At 37.1% G+C, this 22,437-nt stretch overlaps 1 protein-coding gene across 7 annotated transcripts in view; it reads right to left on the bottom strand.

Moving 5' to 3' along the window:
* The window catches only part of BBX (BBX high mobility group box domain containing), a 283,637-nt gene that overhangs the window by 136,191 nt on the left and 125,009 nt on the right, over window positions 1-22,437 (bottom strand). The window contains exon 5 of one of the 7 annotated variants that reach the window (XM_060640117.3): window positions 17,958-18,075. The exons of the other annotated variants lie outside the window; for them this stretch is intronic. The gene's annotated coding sequence lies outside the window, so the exon portion shown is untranslated. The remainder of the gene's footprint in view (window positions 1-17,957; window positions 18,076-22,437) is intronic. 7 annotated transcript variants of the gene reach the window in all.

The raw sequence follows: 22,437 nt of genomic DNA, 5'->3' as shown, positions 1-22,437 counted from the left end.
ACATGTCAGGGATGCTGTAGATATGTTCTGTACAATAAATGAGAGATACAACAAAATGCCAGATTAAAAACTTTTCACTTGAAGATTTTAAGATTTATATGAGTCCAAGATAGTCACCAACAACCATCTTTCTTTCAGAGAAAGATCTACTCCTTTTCAATTATACTCTCTAGCCAAGAATGCTGGAGGGCTGATTCTAAACATAATTATAAAGTGCCATCTAGTGGATGTTTTCATAAGGTTTCTCTGCTTACACTTCAATGTTATGGAATAGTCGTTAGAAAAACTACTCTAGGTGGATAAAAGGCACAAACTTCCAGTTAAAAAATAAAGTCCTGGAATGTAATACACAGACTGGTGGCTATAGTTAATACTAATGTATTGTATATCTGTAAAAAGTTACTAAGAGTAGATCTTAAGAGTCTCATCACACACACAAAAAACTTCTGTGTGGTGATGGAAGGTAACTATACTAAATTTCCCAGTATTTACAAATATCACATCCTGAAACCAATGTAATTAGTCAATCACATGTGAATAAAATTAAGTAGATAAATAGACAGCAAATCTGTATGAGGAAATAGCTATCCTTTACAGCATTTCCTTACCATTTCTGATCTGAGCTGTTGGACATCAGTTCATTTTTAAAAGACCACACCCGTTTGGTGTTGGGAAAACTGGACAGCTACATGTTAAAGAATGAAACCAGGCTACTTGCTTACACTGTACATGAAAATAAACTCAAAATGGATTAAAGACCTAAATCTAAGACTCAAAACCATAAAACTCCAGAAAGAGTTTTATGGCTGTACTCTCATGCAAGGAAAACAGAAGCAAAAACAAACAATTGGGACTGCATCAAAATAAAAAAAAAATCTGCCAAAATATATCTGATAAGTGCTTAGTATTCAAAATACATAAAGAACTCATCCAACTAAACACAGAAAAAAAAAGCACATCAATCCAATTAAAAAATAGGCATTTTTCCAAAAAAGACACACAGACGGCCAACAGACACATGAAAAGATGCTCGATGTCACTAATCCTCAGGGAAATGCAAGTCAAAACCACAGTGAGATATCACCTCATACCAGTCAGAATGGCTAGTATCAAAAAGACAAGAGGGGCACCTGCTAGCTCAGTGGGTTAGGCATCTGACTCTTGATCTCGGCTCAGATCTTGATCATGTGGTTTGTGAGATGGAGCCCCATGTCGAGCTCTGTGCTAACAGCACAGAGCCTGCTTGGGATTCATTCTCTCTCTCTCTCTCTCTCTCTCTCTCTCTCTCTCTCTCCCCCCCCCCCCGCTTGTGCTTTTTCTCTCTCTCTCAAAATAAATAAACTTAAAAAAAAAGACAAGAAATAATAATTGCGGTGAAGATGTAGAAAAAAGGGAACCCCTGTGCACTATTGGTGGGAATGTAAATTGGAACAGCCACTGTAGCAAACAGTTTGGAGTTTCCTCAAAAAGTTAAAAATAGAACTACCATATAATCCAGTAACTCCACTTCTGGGTATTTGCCTGAAGAAAACAAAAACACTCATTTGAAAAGATACGCATATGCACCCCATGTTTTTTGCAGTATGATTTATAATAAGAAAGATATGGAAGCAACACAAATGTCCAGTGACAGATAAATAGATAAAAAAGTTATGGTACACACACACGCGCGCGCGAAGATCACTCAGCCATTAAAAAGGAAATTTTGCCATCTCTGACAGCCTGGATAGACCTAGAGGGTTTTATGCTAAGTAATAAAGTCAGACAAAGAAACACAAATACTATATGACTTTACCTATATGTGGAATCTAAAAAACAAAGTGAACAAACAAAACAGAAACAGTCTCATTAATATGAGAACAAACTGGTGGGTATCTGAGGGGAGGGGAGTAAAATAGGTGACGGGGATTAAGAGGTACAAACTTCCAGGGGGATCTGGGTGTCTCAGTTGGTTAAATGTCCCAACTCTTGATTTCGGCTCAGGTCACGATCTCACAATTTGTGGGGTAGAGCATGTCAGGCTCTGTGCTGACAGCAGGGAGCCTGTTTGGGATTCTCTCCCTCTTCCCCTCCTCTGTTCCTGCTTGCTTGTTCGTTCTCTCTCTCTCTCTCTCTCTCTCTCAAAATAAACAAACATTTTTTAAAAAGAGGTACAAACTTCCAGTTATAAGTCATGGAGATAAAATAGTGCAACACAGGAAATACAGCCAATGATACTGTAATAACTTTCTATAGTGACAGATGGAAACTATCATGGTAAGCATTTCATAATGTATATAAATGTTTGCACAACTGAAACTATTATTTTATGTCAATTACACTTCATTTTAAGCTTTCCAAAAAAAATACACCTCTGACTGATAACACTGATTTTGATTCTCAAGTTGAACCTCTGCCACCACCACAGAGAATGAGGAAGAGCCCAATTACCTCTTAAGTGGTCCAGGACCTACAAGGACAGCCTACCCGAGTTAGAAAGAAAATCCAATTTCACAAATGTGCTTTTATCCTTCACTTCATTTGATAATCAAAGGTAAACATCATTATATTAGGACAGTAATTATTATTACCACTGGTCGATCCTATATGAAAACAAATTCACTGGCCTAAATAAGCTACATCTGATATCTGAAAATCAGTAGAGTTTCTAGCAAAACCTTCAAAGTAGCACCATGTTCCTGTAGGTCCAAGCTGCGAAGGACTTTTTTTTACCATTAGGGGTGGCAATAACACAAGTTATGACCAGTTAAAATGAAATTAATGAATAAATACATAAGGCAAAGCAGAAGGCTGAGTTATCCAACCAGATATTTATAGTTTCAGTCTGTGATAATTCAGATAAAAGTGTAGGCCCAGACATACTCAGATGAAATCTACATCTACCTAAATCTTCCTAGATACAGACTCAATATTTTGCCTTCAGAAGCAGAGTCTATAAATATTTTTAAAAGCTTCTAATTATCTAGATATTTTCAGATTCCCACGTTGTAAGAAGAAATGATCAATTTATTTGGAGAGCGTCCTACCCACTGACGAATGAAAAGTTCTGACTTTGAAAAGAGTTGCTTGAAACCCAACATAATGGACTTTCTTAGGAAACTATGCATGTTTTACTGCTGTTCCTGGGTGTCGTATTTAATTTATAGGATAATATCTGTTTAAGGAGCTACTCCCCTAAAATGAAATGCTCCATTTTGTAGAATTGATAGGAATTGGAAATCTAGTCTTTGCAGGTCACTGTGTCCTCCAATTTACAGGTGAGGAAACCAAGACCCATAGGGATCAAAGGTTAGCTCAAGTTCACCAAACAAGTTAGTGGCAGAGGTAAGATCCAGGTTTCTTGACCACAAAATTAGAACCCTTTCCACTATCTGATACTACTTTTTTATTCTTCTCTAAGTAGAAATGGAATGCTTCCATTAAATTATTCTTAGATACTACAGTTGCATTTTTATTTTGAAATTTTAAAGGTCTATGTGGGTAACTACTGCCCACATATGCATGAAAGACAAACAGAGGTGTTATTAAAGCTTTGAGTTTCTTCTAGATCATCAAAGAAAATCTAGTAGAATGGGGACAATGCAGCTTCTGTGGAGCAATTTACATCAGTGATTTTGAGAAGGGAACAGACCTAGTAGTTACTAAAGTGGAAACCGTTACTGTTCATGGACAGGGTAAAAGGAGCCATTTCTGCTTCCCACCAGTATTGTCCTTCAGCTTGCATTAGCTGAGGAGACACCATTTCCTCAACAAGTGCCGAAAAAGTGACGACCCATACATAGAAGTTCACAGGTCAATCTTTAGTATTTAATAGAGAGGAAAAGTTCTGATTTCCCTCATAACTGCCATCTTTTACTTCTCATCTCACAGAGTAAGTACAGATGCACCACATATTTAGCTCTGAATCAGTTCCCATTTCCAGGGTCTGAAACTTTTATCTGTGTCCTCCTGTCAAATTTGAGGCAAAGCACTTCTCCTTAATTTTTAAGCTATGGTTAAAAGTGTCCTTTTTGTTGTTGTTTTGGTATTTACTTCTTCCTACTCATCAGAACGTATTTCCGAAATGGTAAAAACACCCATAAGAGAAAGTCTGAAAACTTGGACTCAAATATCGAGTCAAGGCAGAAGCATGCCTTGACTAAATCATCTAACCTCTGAATCTCTGGTTCCCTCCATCTGTGCCTGAAGAGGGCCTTCCAGCTCTAAATTATTCTAAGCTATATTTCTTGAAACATTCTACAACAGATTTCAACACAACAGAACTTAGCAGGCCTGTTCCTAACACTACTTCTCCAGCAAAGGCTTTAATACAAGTCTGAGGGGCGTAGTGATAGGACCAAATCTCAAAGGAGTTCTTTGTAGGTTTTAAGTGAATTGCTTTTGAGAAAGTCTCTGTAGACATCTTACTTTGGCTCCTCGTCTATACAAACTGCTGTGGGAGCCTAAGAAAAGCAGCTTTCAGACATGCAAGTGTACAGATTTGGTATTGCTGCCTCCAGGCTGCAACCGCTGCCAGGGGACGGGAGTGAGTCAAAGCAATTCTGCGCATCGCATGCCTCAATGTCTTCCCTCTACTTGGCAGCTATACACTAGGATCAGTCATCCAGCTAAATGTCAAGAGTCCCGAAGTCATTACTAGTGCAAAGGTTTCCAGTATGAAACTTCCACAATGATTTAGCTTTAAAATTGTTACAAAGGAGATCTTTTTATCTTATTATTATAAGCTTGGAATAATTTGAGAAAAATGAAAAAGGGTAGTGAGATAATGACTTAGGAATTACACAATATGTGTATTTGAAAGAACATTCAGATGACACCTTCTTGGATCAAAGGCACTACTGGGAATTATTAAAAGAAAAGAATCAAGTAAAATCAACAGGCATAGTTTTTAATACTACTTACAGTCTGAAAATTTTCAAAGATATTTACATAAAAATGCTTATTTTCAGGCTCCTCTAACATTTCCAATTTTTAAAAAAAAAAATTTTTTTAACGTTTTATTTATTTTTGAGACAGGGAGAGACAGAACATGAACAGGGGAGGGTCAGAGAGAGGGAGACACAGAATCTGAAACAGGCTCCAGGCTCGGAGCTGTCAGCACAGAGCCCGATGCGGGGCTCGAACTCTCGAACCGAGAGATCATGACCTGAGCCAAAGTCGGCCGCTTAACCGACTGAGCCACCCAGGCGCCCCATTATTTCCAATTTTTTAAGGCATTATAGATAGATTTACTTGCAGGCCACTTTCCCTTCAAAAATATATCATTATAAGTATTATTAATGGTTTTGGTCAAATTACATCATCTATAAATTTGAATGCATTTTTTCCCCAAAAGAAAAGAATGATGAACTTTACATTTTGTGGTCTGACCACTCTGAATTCATTTTGTTACTCCAACATAAATTAAATACTTGAGGACTCACTGAAGATAGTTGCTTTTTTACACAAAATGTTCTATGAGTCTTTCAGATGAGAAGAAACCACCAATAAAAAGAAAAGTTACATGTTTAGAAGAAATGTGTTTCTAACAAATAGGCTCCTTGAATTTAAGGAATTCTGCATGCAATATGCTATGCTAATGTCTGAAAGTTTAGATTAGACACACATTATCCTGAATAAGAGATATTTGTAAGGAAAACAAAATTTGACATGGGTCAAATGGTTAAAATAATCTATTCTTATCAAGAGCAATTTGTAAAAAGGAAAATATAAAGGAGACACATTTTGACCTTTATCAGAATTATTTTCATTCTCCAACAGCCTAATGAATTTTTAACTTTTGGCTATGCTTTGAATTTTGTGAGGAAACTATACAACTAAGTTAAAGAGGAAATGAATAATAGGATTCCTGTGGTTTGGAGAGGCAGCGGGTGGGATGGTAGGTGGGTACTGTAGCAAAAATCCTGACTTTTAAAAAAATGTTGAATAAAACTTTATTAAAAACAGATTTTAAATGGCCGTTTTATCAGAAATGGACCTTTTAGACAGAGAATATGAAAACTCACATCTTACCCCAAGAAAAACTCTTCGCTCTAAGCAAACAAGTCTCATTGTCTTGACATCTCCCACAAGCTTTTGCTACTATGCAAATCCTTGCACCATTTCTCCTATAAGGAAGGTTTTCTCTACCAACTTGTTCATTTTTCTGCCTCATCAAAATTCTGCTAAAAACTTTTTGAATGTGCCTGCTTCTCTTATTAAACACTTCTAACTTGATTTAGGAATACTCGTACTCATTTTGCACTCCTACTTTGTTCTTTATTTAAAATCACAGATTTATAGAGTTAGAACAAACTATAAAGATTATCTAATTTAACTCTCTCATTCAAAGAAGAGGAAATTGGAAGTCCAAATTAGGAAACTGGCTCAAGGTCGCAGAACTTGTTCAAGATAAAAGAGCTGAGGGGTGCCTGGGTGGCTGAGTCCATTAAGCTTCCAACTCTTGGTTTTGGCTCAGGTCATGATCTCTTCTTGGTTTCTGAGATCAAGCCAGGCCTCAGGCTCTGCACCAAAAGCAAGGAGCATGCTTGGTATTCTCTCTGTCTCTGTCTCTGTCTCTGTCTCTCTCTCTCTCTGTACCTCCCCTGCACTCTCTCTCTCTCAAAATAAATAAAACATAAATAAATAAAACATACATAAAATAAATACATAAATAAAATAAAACACTCTCAAACATAAAAAAAAAAAAAAAAGATTAAAGAGCTGACACCAGTACAAAGGTGTCCCTGTATTAATTTTTCATTTTCATTCATCACTGAGAAAGTCTAAAAGGTAACATTTCTGAAGGCAACTGAAGTTTATTCATTTAACATTTTTAAAACACAGAGCAAATCACTGACACCCTTGACAAAATATAAAAATTTCATTTCATTAAAATTCATGTCATTAAATTCATTTCATTAAAATGACCAACAGTCATTCACCATTCAAAATAAATATACTGAGCACCCACTGCCTTGACAGGTACCTTGAAAAAAAAGGCCAAACAATATATGAGAACTAAGAAGGCATTCAGACATATGAGAGAATTTGTCACAAGATCATAGTATTTTCCTGGAAAGGTTTAATTAACTGGTCACCCTATATTCCAACAGACTACAGTGCTTACTAAAAATACCATAAGCTACATTCTTCCTCTTTCCCAGCTGTCCTTTCATACCATCCCCAATTTCAACCTCTAAACAATTCACACCTTACACTTAGAGGATGCTAGCTTGAGAAATAGGTGACAACACAGCACAACACAGATACAAAAACACTGTAAACTATCCAAGAAGTTTCTACCTGGTCTACAAAATATTCAATTACGCTTGAGAACTGCAGTCCTATTATCTTAGCTCTCCTTTAACTCAAAATACCATTTTTTATCATATGTCTACATAAACTAACTAGAACCTTGCTATCAACAGGTCAAATTCTCCCAGTACTTACTTTTCAGATTGTGACTTTGGAATAAGAACAATCTTTCTTACGTAGCCAATGTTAAGAGTTATATAAGAATATATAAAATAATTAATACACTATTTTATACTTGGAGATCTAAGGTGAAGAGATCTTTACAGTCTCAAACAAATAACTCCAAGACATCTGCTCTCATTCTCAATTCAACATTCCAAACAAGAGACAACATTTCGTCTGAGAGTCATCAAACAGGAGGTAGCATTTCCAACTCGCCAAGTTAATAATGGGTTTTATCAATGGTCATAATTTGGTGTTTAGGACGTTCCCCAACCATATTAATCTTCTGTACCTATCAAGGATGAACAAGTCACAAGTAGCAACTTTGCAGACACATGATTTTCAAGAAAAGGATCTCAGAAGACAGAATCATAAAATTAACCTGGATTTGTAAGTGCAATAAAATGTATTTTTGTAAGACACTGTTCCACTGTGAATATTTAGTTAATGCCAGAGACTTATCAACACTCTTTTTCTCAAAAAATATTTACAGCAACAGTATCTCAAGAAGACAATCAGTTTGCAGTCCTATATGGACCTAATAAAATGTGTGAATAGTTTTATACCACTGCACTCAATTTTACAGTTCCTAAAAGTGTTTTGGGACATCATTCTCCATATGCTTCTGGCTTTGTCCATTTCATTCTTTGGACTGATTTTCTTTGGGAAACTAAAAGAGTTCATTGCTTTTCGCCAAACACCACACACACGGAAAATTACTTTTTTTTTTCATGTTGTGAACAATATTGAGATGTATCCCTTGTCAGGCCAATCTTCAGATGACGATTCGTCTTCCTCTGAGGATCAAGGAAATAAGTTAAAAGAAATGGTAGGTATATTATCATTTACTCTTATTAGCAGTCTCAGTAGTGTTTAGACTCAAATCTCTCCAAATTGCAATGTAAGATTACACTACATGTAGATTTTAAGACTTCAAGTTACAGACAGAAGTTTTTATTACAGCAGCCAAAATCGAATCTGAATGCTTATTTTTATTTCTTTACACTACCCAAATCAAATAACTTTTGTTGGGCAACAGCAGACATTCAGCTGAGTCAATGAACATATTTCAGACAGCTGCTTCCTATTTGTGAACCTAAAACTATTTTTGCTTTAAGAAAATGCAGGTTATACGAAAAAAAGTAAGAATCAGGATTCAAACAAACAAAAAAAAAAAAACCCAAAAAACAAAAAAAACCTCCCATAAGGGCCCTCACTTTTTATTTTTAGCACAGTTCGAGGATAAAACAGTAACTTAAAATATGTATATAATCTCATTTAGCCAAAACAAAACTAATAGATGTTCCTCAACCACATTTTGGGCAATTAGCATAAAGTAACAAATTATAAAAACAACCTAACATCAATTTAACAAAAACTCTCAGATGGGGCACCTGGGTGGCTCAGTCGGTTGAGCATCCAACTTCGGCTCAGGTCATGAACTCACGTTTCATGAGTACGAGCCCTGAGTCGGGCTATGTGCTGACAGCTCGGAGCCTGGAGCCTGCTTCAGATTCTGTGTCTCCATCTCCCTCTGACCCTCCCCTGCTCACACTCTGTCTCTCTCTTTCTCAAAAATAAAAATTTAAAGGGGCGCCTGGGTGGCTCAGTCGGTTAAGCGGCCGAATTCGGCCCAGGTCATGATCTCGCGGTCCGTGAGTTCGAGCCCCGCGTCAGGCTCTGTGCTGACAGCTCAGAGCCTGGAGCCTGTTTCAGATTCTGTGTCTCCCTCTCTCTGACCCTCCCCCGTTCATGCTCTGTCTCTCTCTGTCTCAAAAATAAATAAAAGTTAAAAAAAAATAAATAAAAAATAAATAAAAATTTTTAAAAAATTAATAAAATAAAATAACCTCTCGGAAAATGTTAGGCAGGAGGCAAAGAGATTGTTGGTGTTGACAGTGGGCAATTCATTGGCTGTCAGTACCTACAATTCTTCAAATCTCCAACCTCATCCACATAGTATATCTTAAACCATAAAATAGTTATTAATCACTAGAGTGATGACTCCAAGATCATCCTCTCATTAAAAAATAAACTTCCACTCAGGGCACCTTGGTGGCTCAGCCAGTTAAAAGCGTCTGAGCCTTCGTTTTGGCTCAGATCATGATCTCAGTTACTGAGTTCAAGCCCCGCACTGGACTCTGCACTGACAGCACGGAGACTGCTTTGGATTCTCTCTCTCCCCCTCTCTCTGCCCCTCCTGTGCTCTCTCTCTCTCTCTCAAAATAAATAAACTTTAAAGAAAAAATAAACTTCAGTCTACTATTAACAAGAAATTCAGTTGTGTACTAACATTTCTGCAATGATCTACAGATATTAAAAATTTTCTAGTTAACTTTCATTGAAAACAAATTAACCACAATTCTTTTTCTAAATATTCCAGTTTATCCTATAATTTTTAGTCTAGGAAAGTGGGACATTGATTACATTTCTTGTAGACTAAAATTACTATTTGGTAGGAAATATAATCTCTTACTATTTGTTCTTCATTGGTATAAAACATAATATGGACCCAAGTTTTGTCAACTGACATTTTTCTCTAAATTATCAGAGAAGAGGGGTGCCTGGGTGGCTCAGTCGGTTAAGCGTCCGACTTCAGCTCAGGTCATGATCTCACAGCTCGTGAGTTCAAGCCCCACGCTGGGCTCTGTGCTGACAGCTCAGAGGCTGGAGCCTGCTTCAGATTCTGTGTGTGTGTCTCTCTCTGCCCCTCTCCCACTTACACTCTGTCTCTTTCACTCTCTCTCTCAAAATAAACATTAAAAAATTATTTTAATAAAAATTAAAAAAAATCAGGGCGCCTGGGTGGCTCAGTCGGTTAAGCGTCAGACTTCGGCTCAGGTCATGATCTCACAGTCTGTGAGTTCGAGCCCCATGTGGGGCTCTTGGGCTGATGGCTTGGAGCCTGGAGCCTGCTTTGGATTCTGTATCTCCCTCTTTCTCTGCCCCTCCCCTGCTCACACTGTCTCTCTCTCTCTCTCTCTCAAAAATAAACAAACATTAAAAAAAATAAAAATAAAACAAAATAAAATAAAGTGAAATAAATTATCAGAAAAGAGAATTTTCCTACAGGCTGTGAGAGAGACATAACTGAGCCAAATATATAATAATATCTGTATCAAACTCAAACTCCGGTGTATTGACATACAATTATGTATATGTAAGAATATGCATGAATAGAGTCCTAATTTGGATCCATCTAATAATTCCAAATAAAGGATAAAAATCAAATCAGGGATAAAACATTCATCTGTTCTCTATTTCCATGCTTCGTGAGCCAGAGCAAAGAGTATTAGTGGCCAGATAGGCCTGGCCATGGATTTTTACCACTACTTGCTGTCTAATTCAAGGGCGTCTGTCCATTCATCTATAAAAGGAGGCTAGTACCTACTTCCTAGGATGGAAGAATAGACACAGATAATACGGGAAACCCCTTCAGAGTGCCTCACATATGCTGTAAATAAAATATATTTTACATATGCTTAGTAAATATTTTTTTAAAAAAACATAAATGAATGTATTTTCTTCCTTCTTTAAGTCCTTTGGTACCACCTCACCCCCAAGAGATGATTACAGTAGCTTCTAAATGATAATCCCCATTTCCAAACTAATCTCTATCAGAAGATTTATTCATAATCATGCTTTGAGCCTCTCACTCTCTGGATCCAGACTCTTCAATGGCACTTCATAGTCTACTCTCAGAATGTAATTGTTTAGGTTGACACTGACATCTTTTTTGCCCCCTCCCTGCCTCTCCTCACTCTCTCTCTTCAGCACAGACACACACAAAGACACACATACACACAGAGACACATGCAAAATCTGGCTCCAAACTTCCTTTGCCTTCTCTATGTCCTGTAAGATGCATTCAGGGCCCAGCTACTGGCATTTGGGTACTTCTTTGCATCTCATTGCTTGCCCAGAGCACCTTATTTAAAATGCTCCTTCTCTCTCCCTCTCCATGATCCTGGGCAGAATAATATCTACTTCCTCCAAATTTCTTAATTTCCTACAGCATGAACCATAACTTTCTTGTGACCCTCTTCTATTAGTGTCTCAAATGACTGTAGTAAATCCATGACTCTTGAGCTCTTACTGTTTTAACCTCCACTCCAGACACTTCCACATCATCATCAATCATCAGTAACCTGTTAATTATAGACAATTAGTCTTCAATATAAAGTCTACTGAAAATCAGATTTAAATCCTATAACTGGTCCACAGTTCATCCTCGCTGTAACTATAAACTCTCACTGAAAATGAGGAGGTGAGAAAGGGTGGGTATCCCTTATTGGTCTTTGAAGTTCCAGAGAAATGTACAGGAATAAATAGGAGAAAACAATCCATCACAATTTCACCATCCTTACTAACAACTAAGAGAAAAGAGCCAGAACCCTTTAATGAAAAGGGTCTTTGAGATCATTTAAATGCAAATAATTACCAACAAATCAACAAAATCTCTGGCACAGTTTTAGAAGTTTGAAGCAAAAAGAAACATACTCAAATCGATCCTTGAGTAAGCTCCAGTAAGAGCAGAAGAAAGGCTGTCTTCATGAGCTTTAATCCGGAGAGAACAGCTGACTGGGAGGGAGACTCCATTTAACGAAAATCAGACCCACTCCTCCTGGGTGTGGAGATCTACCTCTCTGACTCAAGAGGTCCCAAGCACCACCTTCCCTAGGTCCCTAGTGGTTCTTAGTAATTGGCAGGTTGTTAATTGATGAACACACAATACAGGGCAGCTTGAGACTCACAGAAACTAACACTGCCATCTGACCAGTGTTAAGGGTTAAGTAACAGCAAATAACTATAAATGGATGAAAACAGCAGCCAAGATTCCTCTAAGCTCAAAACAAACCTTAACCTAAGGGCAATGATGCCATCATTCAAATGAGACAAGGTGCTTGGCTAGCACAGGGAAAGGGAGTGAAGTGTCTACTGGCTAAGCACAAAAGAAACATACAGATTTTGAGTAAGATTTGGTGGGACAAATACACACAAAAGAAAACCACATTTAGTGATCTTTAACAACACTATGATGTCAGGTGAGCTTCCCAGAGGAGTCCTGATTCCTCAAGGCAAGAAGAAACAAAAAAAGTGCAGGTGCTCCACTTCCTTCTCCACTATTTTTACAAAAAAAACTTGGTGATTTATTTTTCGGGTTTAATAAAACCTAGTAAAAGCCCTTTAGAAATGTGAATTCTGCAACTAAGATAACGAATGGTAATATACTGGGAAATTAACTTTGGGAAAACAGACCACCTCTGCTTCCTCAAAATTACAGACCCATCTGAACATTTCACGGTTTTCTTAGCCAGATATAAACTACCAGGCAAAATGAATATTGTTATTCCAGCAACACCTACATTTGAGTGAAGTTATTCAAAACTATTTTTAAAGTTGATATTTTGTATAATTACATGTTTAATTACACAAAGCCCAACTTTGAGCTTACTTTTACATGAATTACTAACTTTGCTGTATAACAGATAAAACACAACAGTAAAACTTAAATATTTAGTTTAAAGTTTATTCTTAATGCAGCATCTAAAAATGCCTCTTTCAAGTTAAGCCCATTCAATGCAAAATCTGTAATAAATGTACTTCCTAGCTTCTGAAGGGAAATTTTATATCAGATGTTTATATGTATTTATACACTTTTTACTGTACTAAAGGACAATCCATTATTAACACAATAGTGTATTATTAGTATTTGCTGGAACTTAATTATTAGAGAATACACAGTTCTCTTTCAAGTGATATTAAAGTAAAACAAGAATACTGAATGAGTACTGTAGGTTTCCTGAAGCACTTTCAAGCCTGTCTAAATTAATAAAATACTAAGTGAATTAGTATTACAAAAGAGACTTTTATAACTGATCGTTTAAAATATTAATGTGAATACTTAATAGGTCAAACCTTTTACATTAATCAAAGACACAATTTAAGACTAGTTTAGAATGAGTATTCTATCAGTAAAGTCTTCACGTCAGGTAATTTCTCCCATTTTTCCCTTATAAGCATAAAAGGATGTTTCCTTGCATTCCTGAGGAACAAAACATAATCTGTTCCTCTAGAGATAGGATGGTATTAACTGCTTCTTTTGAGAATAGGACATCTGGCATAATATGTTTTTGTAAGAGTTTTGTCAAGCAGTTAGGAGGGGTGAATTATCACAGATAGTCTGGCTTCTTGTTTTTCATGGCTGGAGAGCCCAGTAAATCTCGAATCTTTCATGTGTATGGAGGCTGGAGGCAGGTGGTTAACCACTGGGCTCTCAGTAATAAGTAATTTAACATTAAAAAAAAAACAACAACAACACCCTACAAAGATTTTCTAAATTCCAAATCTGATTTCTAATTATGTTAATGCTGTTAAAAGTAAATCCTTCATTAAAGAAGTTTTCCTCCTTTTTCCTTTCTTTTTTTTTTTTTTTTTTTTTTTTTTGGTTAGATAGACAATTCTTCTCTGGCCTATTCTCTTCTTAAAATTTGCCAGAATTATGTGGGATTTTTCACAAAGCAGATTCATGACATTGTGGAAATATTACATTATTTTGTGTTCCTGAATAAAAGTCAGAAGGAACCTGCTTAATTTTAGTTCATAGTCAAACACACAGGTCCAAGACCAGAACCCTCAGGAGGGACTGGGCAATGTTTACTTACAATTTATAGAAAGCAAAGACAGAATTTGTGCCCTTCTCCATGTAGTCTGCTCTCTGGTGCCCCTGGCCTTTGATCCATGGAGTTCAGAGGCAGTCACAAAATGAAATCTGGACAAGTAATACATTTAGAGTCCCTGCAAGAGCTATGGGAAGTCCGAGTGAAAGCAGTGAGGGGATGAGTTCAGGCCCTCACTTGCCATCTATGGGAAGTTGGGACATCCCTAGCAGAGAAGCCACAGGAGAAAGGAATGGTAAACGATTCTGCTAGCACCAGATGAATACACACTCACTGCCTCCAAGGAAAGGCCCAAGAGTAAAAATCAACACTGACTCAAAAATGGTAACTGAACTATATGAGAAAAGACATGGGGTTAAGTTGTACAGCAAATAACAAAGGGTAGGACAAACTGCCCTGGACACAGTTTGGGGGTTGAAGGAAGGGGAGGAAGATCAAGAGTGTGCAGGAGTCTAGGTTGTACACTGAACAATGCCTGGGCAGCCTGGTGAATGAACCTGGGAAGTCAAAGGCATTCAATATACTTTTACAAAGAATGATAAATGTAGTCTTTCTTTAGAACAAATCAACCCTAAATAACAAAGAGAGGAAAGGAAAGTTCGACATATGCCCCACCTGCTGTGGTTATGGGAGACAATAACTGCCAGGTTGCTGTGACACAGTCATGGGCCTAAAGCCCAGTAAGGTAGATGGATTCAGGCTTTGGTAGTAGTGCCTAGACATCCAGAGAGAAACTAATTTCCATTTCAATTGAAGAGAGAATACGAAATGCTGGAGTCAAAAGGAATCTTACAGATCACTGGTCTACCATTCTCATTTTTCCAAAAAACCAGAGTGAAACTCAAGGAAAAACAACTACTTATGGTCTAGAAAGCTACCCAAGGGCAGAACTGTTTTCAGTATGCATGATTTTTGCCCACTGCTTTTGGGGAAATTATTATTGCTAAGCAAGGAAAAGGCATTTCAGTGCTTTTCAGGCATTTACACCATTCCTTTCTTCATTCAAGAAATATTTAATGAATAATAAACACTAGGCACTTGGCTAGATCCTGGTACACTCCTGGAAAACCTCAGAAAATGAATGTGGCTGATAGAGCAACCAGTCTGACAACAGGCAAAATATGGAACTCAACCAACTAAAATTACAGACCACTAAGTGCAAAGTATAAGGTTGGAAGAACTATAATATGAAAACAGGAATGGAGTGGAGAAGTATAATCAGATACCAAAAGAACCACTGGCTGAGAAAAACAGAAGTGGATGAGGGACAGAAAAGGGGAAAGAGTGGCCAATACAAGTAGAGCCAAGTCCCTGAGCTTTGGGGACTTTTGCAATGCAGAACCAAACAGGTTAAGTCACTGCAGCTTGCATACAGTCTCTGTGGGTCACTCTTTATCTCAACTCGATTAAGGAAAAAAGAAATCAGTAAAAGATGTGTATGTTTATTTCTCTGCCCCAACTGTCTTCAGAAGTCAAGAACAGCTAACAATTTTCATTTAACGTAAGAGAACACAACACTGTTATGATGTGGTTTTCTTGGGAGAATTACTTAGCTAGCAAACACACCCAGCTATTTCAGGGTGTCTGATTCAAGTGGGTTTGAGAGAAGGTACAAGTGGAAAACTGTGACAAATAAAAGCAGCTGCCGCGAAGGATAAAACTAATTAAGAAGGGAGGCTGGTGCCTGGGTGGCTCAGTCAGTTGAGCATACGACTCTTGATTGTGGCTCAGGTCATCATCTCACAGTTTGTGAGATTTGAGTCCCATGTTGGCTCCATGCAGACAGCACAGAGCCTGCTTGGGATTCTCTCTCTCCCTCTCCCTCTGTCCCTCCCCTACTCACATGCACTCTCTCTCTTACCCTCTCAAAATAAATAAATAAACAAAAAAATAAAAAATAAAATGACCATCAAAAGAAAGTGGATAAATAAATTGTATTATTTTCTGACAATGAAATACAACTGTGATCATAAATGAATTACAAGTATAAGCAAGGAGGACTCAAACATGATGCTGGGCGGCAAAAATAGATGTTCCATCAGAAAACAGGATATTGTATTACTGATATAAAATTCAAAAACAAGGAAAACAATGTAGGGGATACGTAAATATGTGAAATAACTGTAAGGAAAAACAAGGAAGTAATAAAGTCAACATTCAGGACTGGGAGGGCAGGGGGAGGGGCGTGATCTTAAAGAGAAGTAATGGAATCCATCCAGGCCAGGAGCAGCTCTGTCTCCTAAGTTGGTAGTAGGTAGTACTCAGCTATTCATGTTAATGTTATTGTCTGTATCTTCTCCCAATGTTATAAATATTCCCTGTATATATAGCATTTCTGAATACTATGGGGTTGCTTCTATTTTTAAAAAGTTCTCAGAAATAACACTATATTTAAGAAACTATTTTAGGGGCGCCTGGGTGGCTCAGTCGGTTGAGCGTCCGACTTCGGCTCAGGTCACGATCTCGCGGTCCGTGAGTTCGAGCCCCGCGTCAGGCTCTGGGCTGATGGCTCACAGCCTGGAGCCCACTTCCGATTCTGTGTCTCCCTCTCTCTCTGCCCCTCCCCCGTTCATGCTCTGTCTTTCTCTGTCTCAAAAACAAACATAAACATTAAAAAAAATTTTAAAAAAAAGAAACTATTTTAAAGATGCTTTTTAAGTGTCTGTAAGTAACAAGAACCTAAAATGCATTCAAGAATTTATAAAATTACTTAATTCACACAATAGCTCTGAGATAAATATTTTCATCCTTAGCTTACATATGAGGAAACTGGTATTCAGAGTTATGAAAACTGCCCAACATTACACAGCTAGCAGGGGTGGTATTCAAACCATATCCAATTCTGAAAATCATGGTGTGTCTGTAGGTAAGACTGTCTAAAATGTATGGGCAAAAATTAAATTTTAATACAAAAGCAACTTGTTATAAGGGTTTACTGTTTTATTTCATCTTCATGTTTAAAATGCATCCCTAGAAGTGCCTAGGGTGGCTCAGTCGATTAAGGCTCCGATTCTTGATTTCGGCTCAGGTCATGATCCCAGGGTTGTGGGACTAAGCCCCGCATCAGGTTCCACACTGAGCGTGGAGCCTGTTTAAGATTTTCTCTGTCTCCCCCTCTGCCCCTCTCCCTTACTCACACTCTCTCTCTCAAAATAAAAAATAAATAAAAATAAAAATAAAAAATTAAATGCATCCCTAGATTACATTCTAATGGCATGTACTCATTTTATGTCATAGGGTACCTCTTTATTATTTCATAGTCACAATTTACCCTTAAACTCTATAAATTCTAAAACTGGCAACAGATACCACTTATGTTTATGGAAAGTCTCAACTAGGCTGTACTTCTTTTCATAACTTGAATTTCTCTAAGAAGTTGAAGGCAAGTCAGCTGTTGGTAGGCTATAGCTTAGCACTCTTTATTTTACTACCCTCCCATCAGGGATTCACTCACAGGCAAGCCAACAGGCTGGCCAAGCCTCACAGAAATTACTCACTTCCACCCTCTCTTCCTGTATCTTTCTTCCAATCCTACTTTAAACTCATGCAGGAAACCTGAATAGTACCACCTGGTTTTCTCTACTCCATCAAATCTGGGCCTGTGCAGCACACATACCACACCACTCAGCTATGCAATTATTTGTCAGCTTTTTATTTTGTTGTTTTCATTTGCATGTGTGTCTAGCCTGCAAGGACCACTTAGAAGAGATTACAGATCTATTTTTTCTCAGCTATGCCCTAACTCATTCTTCTTTGCCCAACATATCACCAACTGTGCTCTGTAAACAGTAGTCACTTAGTAAATGCTGATTGACTTACTACGGTAGAACAACTCGCCTCTGGTATTTCTCAATATCCCAGTGAATCCTCCACATCTATAAACATGCTGGAGATGATACCAGGTACTGCTAGAGGCTTGGGGTCTTCCTGAGGGTGCCTGGGACAAGAAAAACACAGAGAGAGACCAAAGACAGTCAGGAGAAACACAGAGAGAGGAAACACGGAAACAAACAGAGCACGGTGTAAGAGGAGTGAAAGAGTCAAGAGTTACAGAGAAGCTAAGCAGCCAGAGACACTCGAGAGACACGGAGGAAGTCAGCAATCTCACTTTGGATTGGAAACTACATTTTTGGTACTCTACAGTGTGTAATAGGTGCCCTCATGTTACTACATTTATAAGATAATCATTTCAAAGTTATTTCTAAGGTTTTTCTGAGCTTACATCATTATCTATTAAAATTTGTCTTTACAGTCTCATCTTTGGAGACACACATACACAGACACAAACACCTAATCCTCAAAATGACCCAGCTGTAAATAATATATATATTTACTTTTTCCAATTCTCCAACTTAGAAAATGTTTACTCCAGAGGGCTAAAGTGACTTGTTTAAGGTCATAAGCAAGATGACAATTGGAGCCCCAATTCTTCTGATTCCAAAATCCAATGCTTTTTCTGATATCCCACGTTCTCTATTAGAAATGAATCCTGTATAGGGGTGCCTGGGTGGCTCAGTCAGTTAGGCATCTGACTTTTGCTTTCAGCTCAGGTCATGATCTCGCAGTTTCATGAGTTCAAGCCCCATTTCAGGCTCTGTGCTGACAGCATGGAGCTTGCTTGGGATGTTCTCTCGCCCTCTCTTCTCTCTGCCCCTCTCCCGCTTACAATATCTCTACCTCTCTCGAAATAAATAAATAAACTTCAAAAAAAAAAATAAATCCTGTATAAATCATATAAATCCAAACTACACATTCAAAATAAAATTTTCTTTTGAGACACTGAACTACTCAGTTTACTCACTAGGACACTACACCTCAGTGCTTCATTTATTTTAAAAATCTATCAGAAAAAGTAAGTCAAGATGAAACTATATCAGAATGATAGAAAATTTCAAACAAATTAAGTGAATTAAGTGAATGGCCACTTGATAAAATTTTAACATTTAAAAAAGGAGCTAGAGTTAGTTCATTTCTTTTATAACTTGGTAATTTCAAAGTCTTAATGATTCAACACATTTCAGCTGAAAGATCAAAAAATGCTCCACGTTTCAATGAATTCTTAGATTTAAATACTAGTAAGCTTGCCTCAAACTTATTCTCTCATGTCTCAACTGAAGTCTATACTGCATGCAATTCGATTTCAGTGTACTACAGTAGAAATGATTTAGGGGCATCTGGGTGGCTCAGTTGGTTAAGTGTCCAACTTCGGCTCAGGTCATGATCTCATGGTTTGTGAATTCGAGCCCTGTGTCAGGCTCTGTGCTGACAGCTCAAGGGCCTGGATCCTGCTTTGGACTCTGTGTCTTTCTCTCTTTCTGCCCCTCCTCTACTCACGCTCTCTCTCTCTCTCTCAAAAATAAATAAACATTAAAAATGTTTTTCTAATTAAAAAAAGAAATCACTTAATGCATTATTCTTTCCATTACTATTGCTTTAGTATTTTCTCTTGAGGGATACTTATACTCTTCTAAATAGTCATTGCTTCTGAAAGCAATGTAATTGCCAGAAAGCTCCTCTGATACAAGGGTATGCATGTTATTGGATTTCACAGCAAGACAAGATAATAAGAATACAAAGAAATTTCTATTTAATTGTGCATCAATATATTTTTCTATGTTCAGCAATTTTCAAACCAGAAATTTTCAAATGAGGCCTAAAATATAGTGCTGCTCTGCCCTCTAGTGACTGGCTAGGTTTTGCTGACTACATGCTTTTATTTATTTTTTAATTTGCTTTCTAAGCAATACTTAGAATTTTTTAATACATATAACGGCTGCTTTTTCATAACATGGACAGTGAATAAAGAGTACTAGTCAACGTTTCAGATACAGCTTGTGCTTTGAACACAATGTAGGAAAGAGATACGATTTATTTTCATAGGGACGATACACCTAAGCATTGCCAACCAAAAAAACACAAAAGCAAAAACCACACATACATTAATATAATCTACTCCAGTCCTTATTCAGATTTTTATGCAATTTATTTAGAAAAGTCAGAAAATTATACTCCTGTCAGAAACTTCACAAATTTCATAACTATAAATCCCAAATTGGTTAATTTCATTATTTGGGAGACTGAGATATCAACGTGAGTAGTACTACATACACCACACATAGATGAACAATTTTCTACTAATTATAATAGGGCAAAAATATGCTGAAGAAAAAACTATACTGAACATCATTTACCCTTCATTGTTCAAGTGGCACTTTAGGATTTTCCTGAATTTCAGTGTTGTCATTAGGAAACTGACTATCACTTTACATGGAAACATTAATCAAGGATCCAGGTAAGACAGAGTTATACAGACTCTGTATTCTCAATTCACCCAAATATTTCAATGAAAGTAGGTATTTTTCCCTCTTAGATTCTCTTGCCATAAACTGCTTGCAAAGAAATGATGCATTTCTAGAACTGCATTTCTATTCTAATCCCAAACATACTACTTTTACACACCTATGTAAAAAATAAATATTACATCTGTACACATAAATGTAAAAGGATACCTGAGTATGTGAGAATAATCCCCAGACAGTATGGTGGTGTGCTTAAGACACAAACCCTGCAGCCAGACTGCCAGAGTTTGAATTCCCACTGTGCAACTTATTAGCAGTGTGACCTCAGGCAGATCACTAACCTCTCTGTGTTTCAGTTTCCTTATCTACAAAATGTGAATAGAAGAGACACCTACCAATAGCAATATTTTATATCTTGATAGGTACTTGGGTTACACAGGTGTATGCATTTATCAAAACTCAGAGAATGTACATTTAAGATTTGTGCACTTCACTAAATGTAAATTTTGTATTAACAAGTTGTAAATGTTGAACTGTATTCAATAATAGGTATGCTGAAGTATTTACGGAGGTGTAGTGATATCTTTAGTTTACTTGCAACTAAGTCAAAAATGAACTGATGATGGATAGGTTACAGATATGTAATAAAATAAGTATAATTAAAATGTTAACAGTCAAATCTAAATGGTGAGTATATGAGTGTATAATGATGTTTGAAAAGTTCATAATAAAATGTTGGAGGAAATAAATCCACCTCTCATAGAGCTGATGTGAAAATTAACATATATACATAATGGCATTAAATACACAGAAAAGTACCTGATAACCAATAATGGCAAATGGCAATATGTTCAAGCAAATGAAAGTGATCTCTTCTTCCCTACTTGGAGGAAAAGGCTAAGAAAATAATGAGAAGTTGAGCCCCCACACCAGAATGAATTGTTGCCATCAAGGGTGTTACATATAGCTCAACTTTCAAGTAATTCACAACACTGCATGGGCCACGTAGAGAACATGGTCTTGAAAGTCAGAAAATGCTGATTTGAATCTTGGCTCTGTTTTTAATTAGCCAAAAAGCTCAGACAATTTCAAGATTCTAAGCCTCAGTTCCCTCCTACAGAAAATAGGAATAATGATAACTACACATGTCTAGAGTCACTGTGAAGACTAGAAAAACTATATTCTCTCTCTCACACACACACACACAACAGAAGGAAAAATGCAAATGATGACAAGTGGAGTTTTCATCATTGAATCATTACTGGCAATTAGGGTGAGTCTATTTTCTGCAGATGGAAACAAAAGTGGTTACGTATCAGATTCTAACCTAGAAATTTCATATGCAGGTGGCCTACTACTCTGAAGAGCTTTCGAGAGGATCTTTATTAAACCGGTGGGCCTTATTTAAAGCATCACTGTACTTAGTGTAAAAGAAGAGCTGGCAATGACAGGGAATTCATTATTCATCCCTCTGTAATGTCAATTATAATATAAGTCCTACAGGAGAGGCATTTATAAAGTAGTTTGCTGATATTTTAAAGAAAGTCACTTCAGTGCATTTGAGGAAATGATATTAGCACCTGGATAAGTTTTGGTTTGAAATAGTCTAAGGCAACATATTTAAAGGAAAGAATATTAAAACTACATTTACAGAAGAGGAGTTCCATACTCCCAGGGAACAGAACTGTAAGTCATTATAGATTACTCCATGAAAACAGTGGCTCAACATACAGTTTCAGCTAAAAAGACAATCAAGAACATGTAAAACAGGGAATACTGGAAACACTATACAAGTGGCTTCTGCTGCCTTGACCAATCTACAAAAACTGCTTTCCCCAAAGGGCTCCTGAATCACCCTAAACCAAACACTGGGGCAGTTAGTGTTCTACATTTTTCAACATTTTTGTTGAAAACTCTTCCCCATCTTCTTTGGTACTATACTCTCTTGCTTTTCCCACCACAGATCTGATTCCTTTTCTTTCCTTTAGACTTCTCTTAAC

Source organism: Panthera onca, chromosome C2, assembly GCF_046562875.1.
Source record: "Panthera onca isolate mPanOnc1 chromosome C2, mPanOnc1 haplotype 2, whole genome shotgun sequence".
NCBI classification, from domain to species: Eukaryota; Metazoa; Chordata; class Mammalia; order Carnivora; family Felidae; genus Panthera; species Panthera onca.
This window is presented reverse-complemented; position numbering and strand designations above follow the sequence as displayed.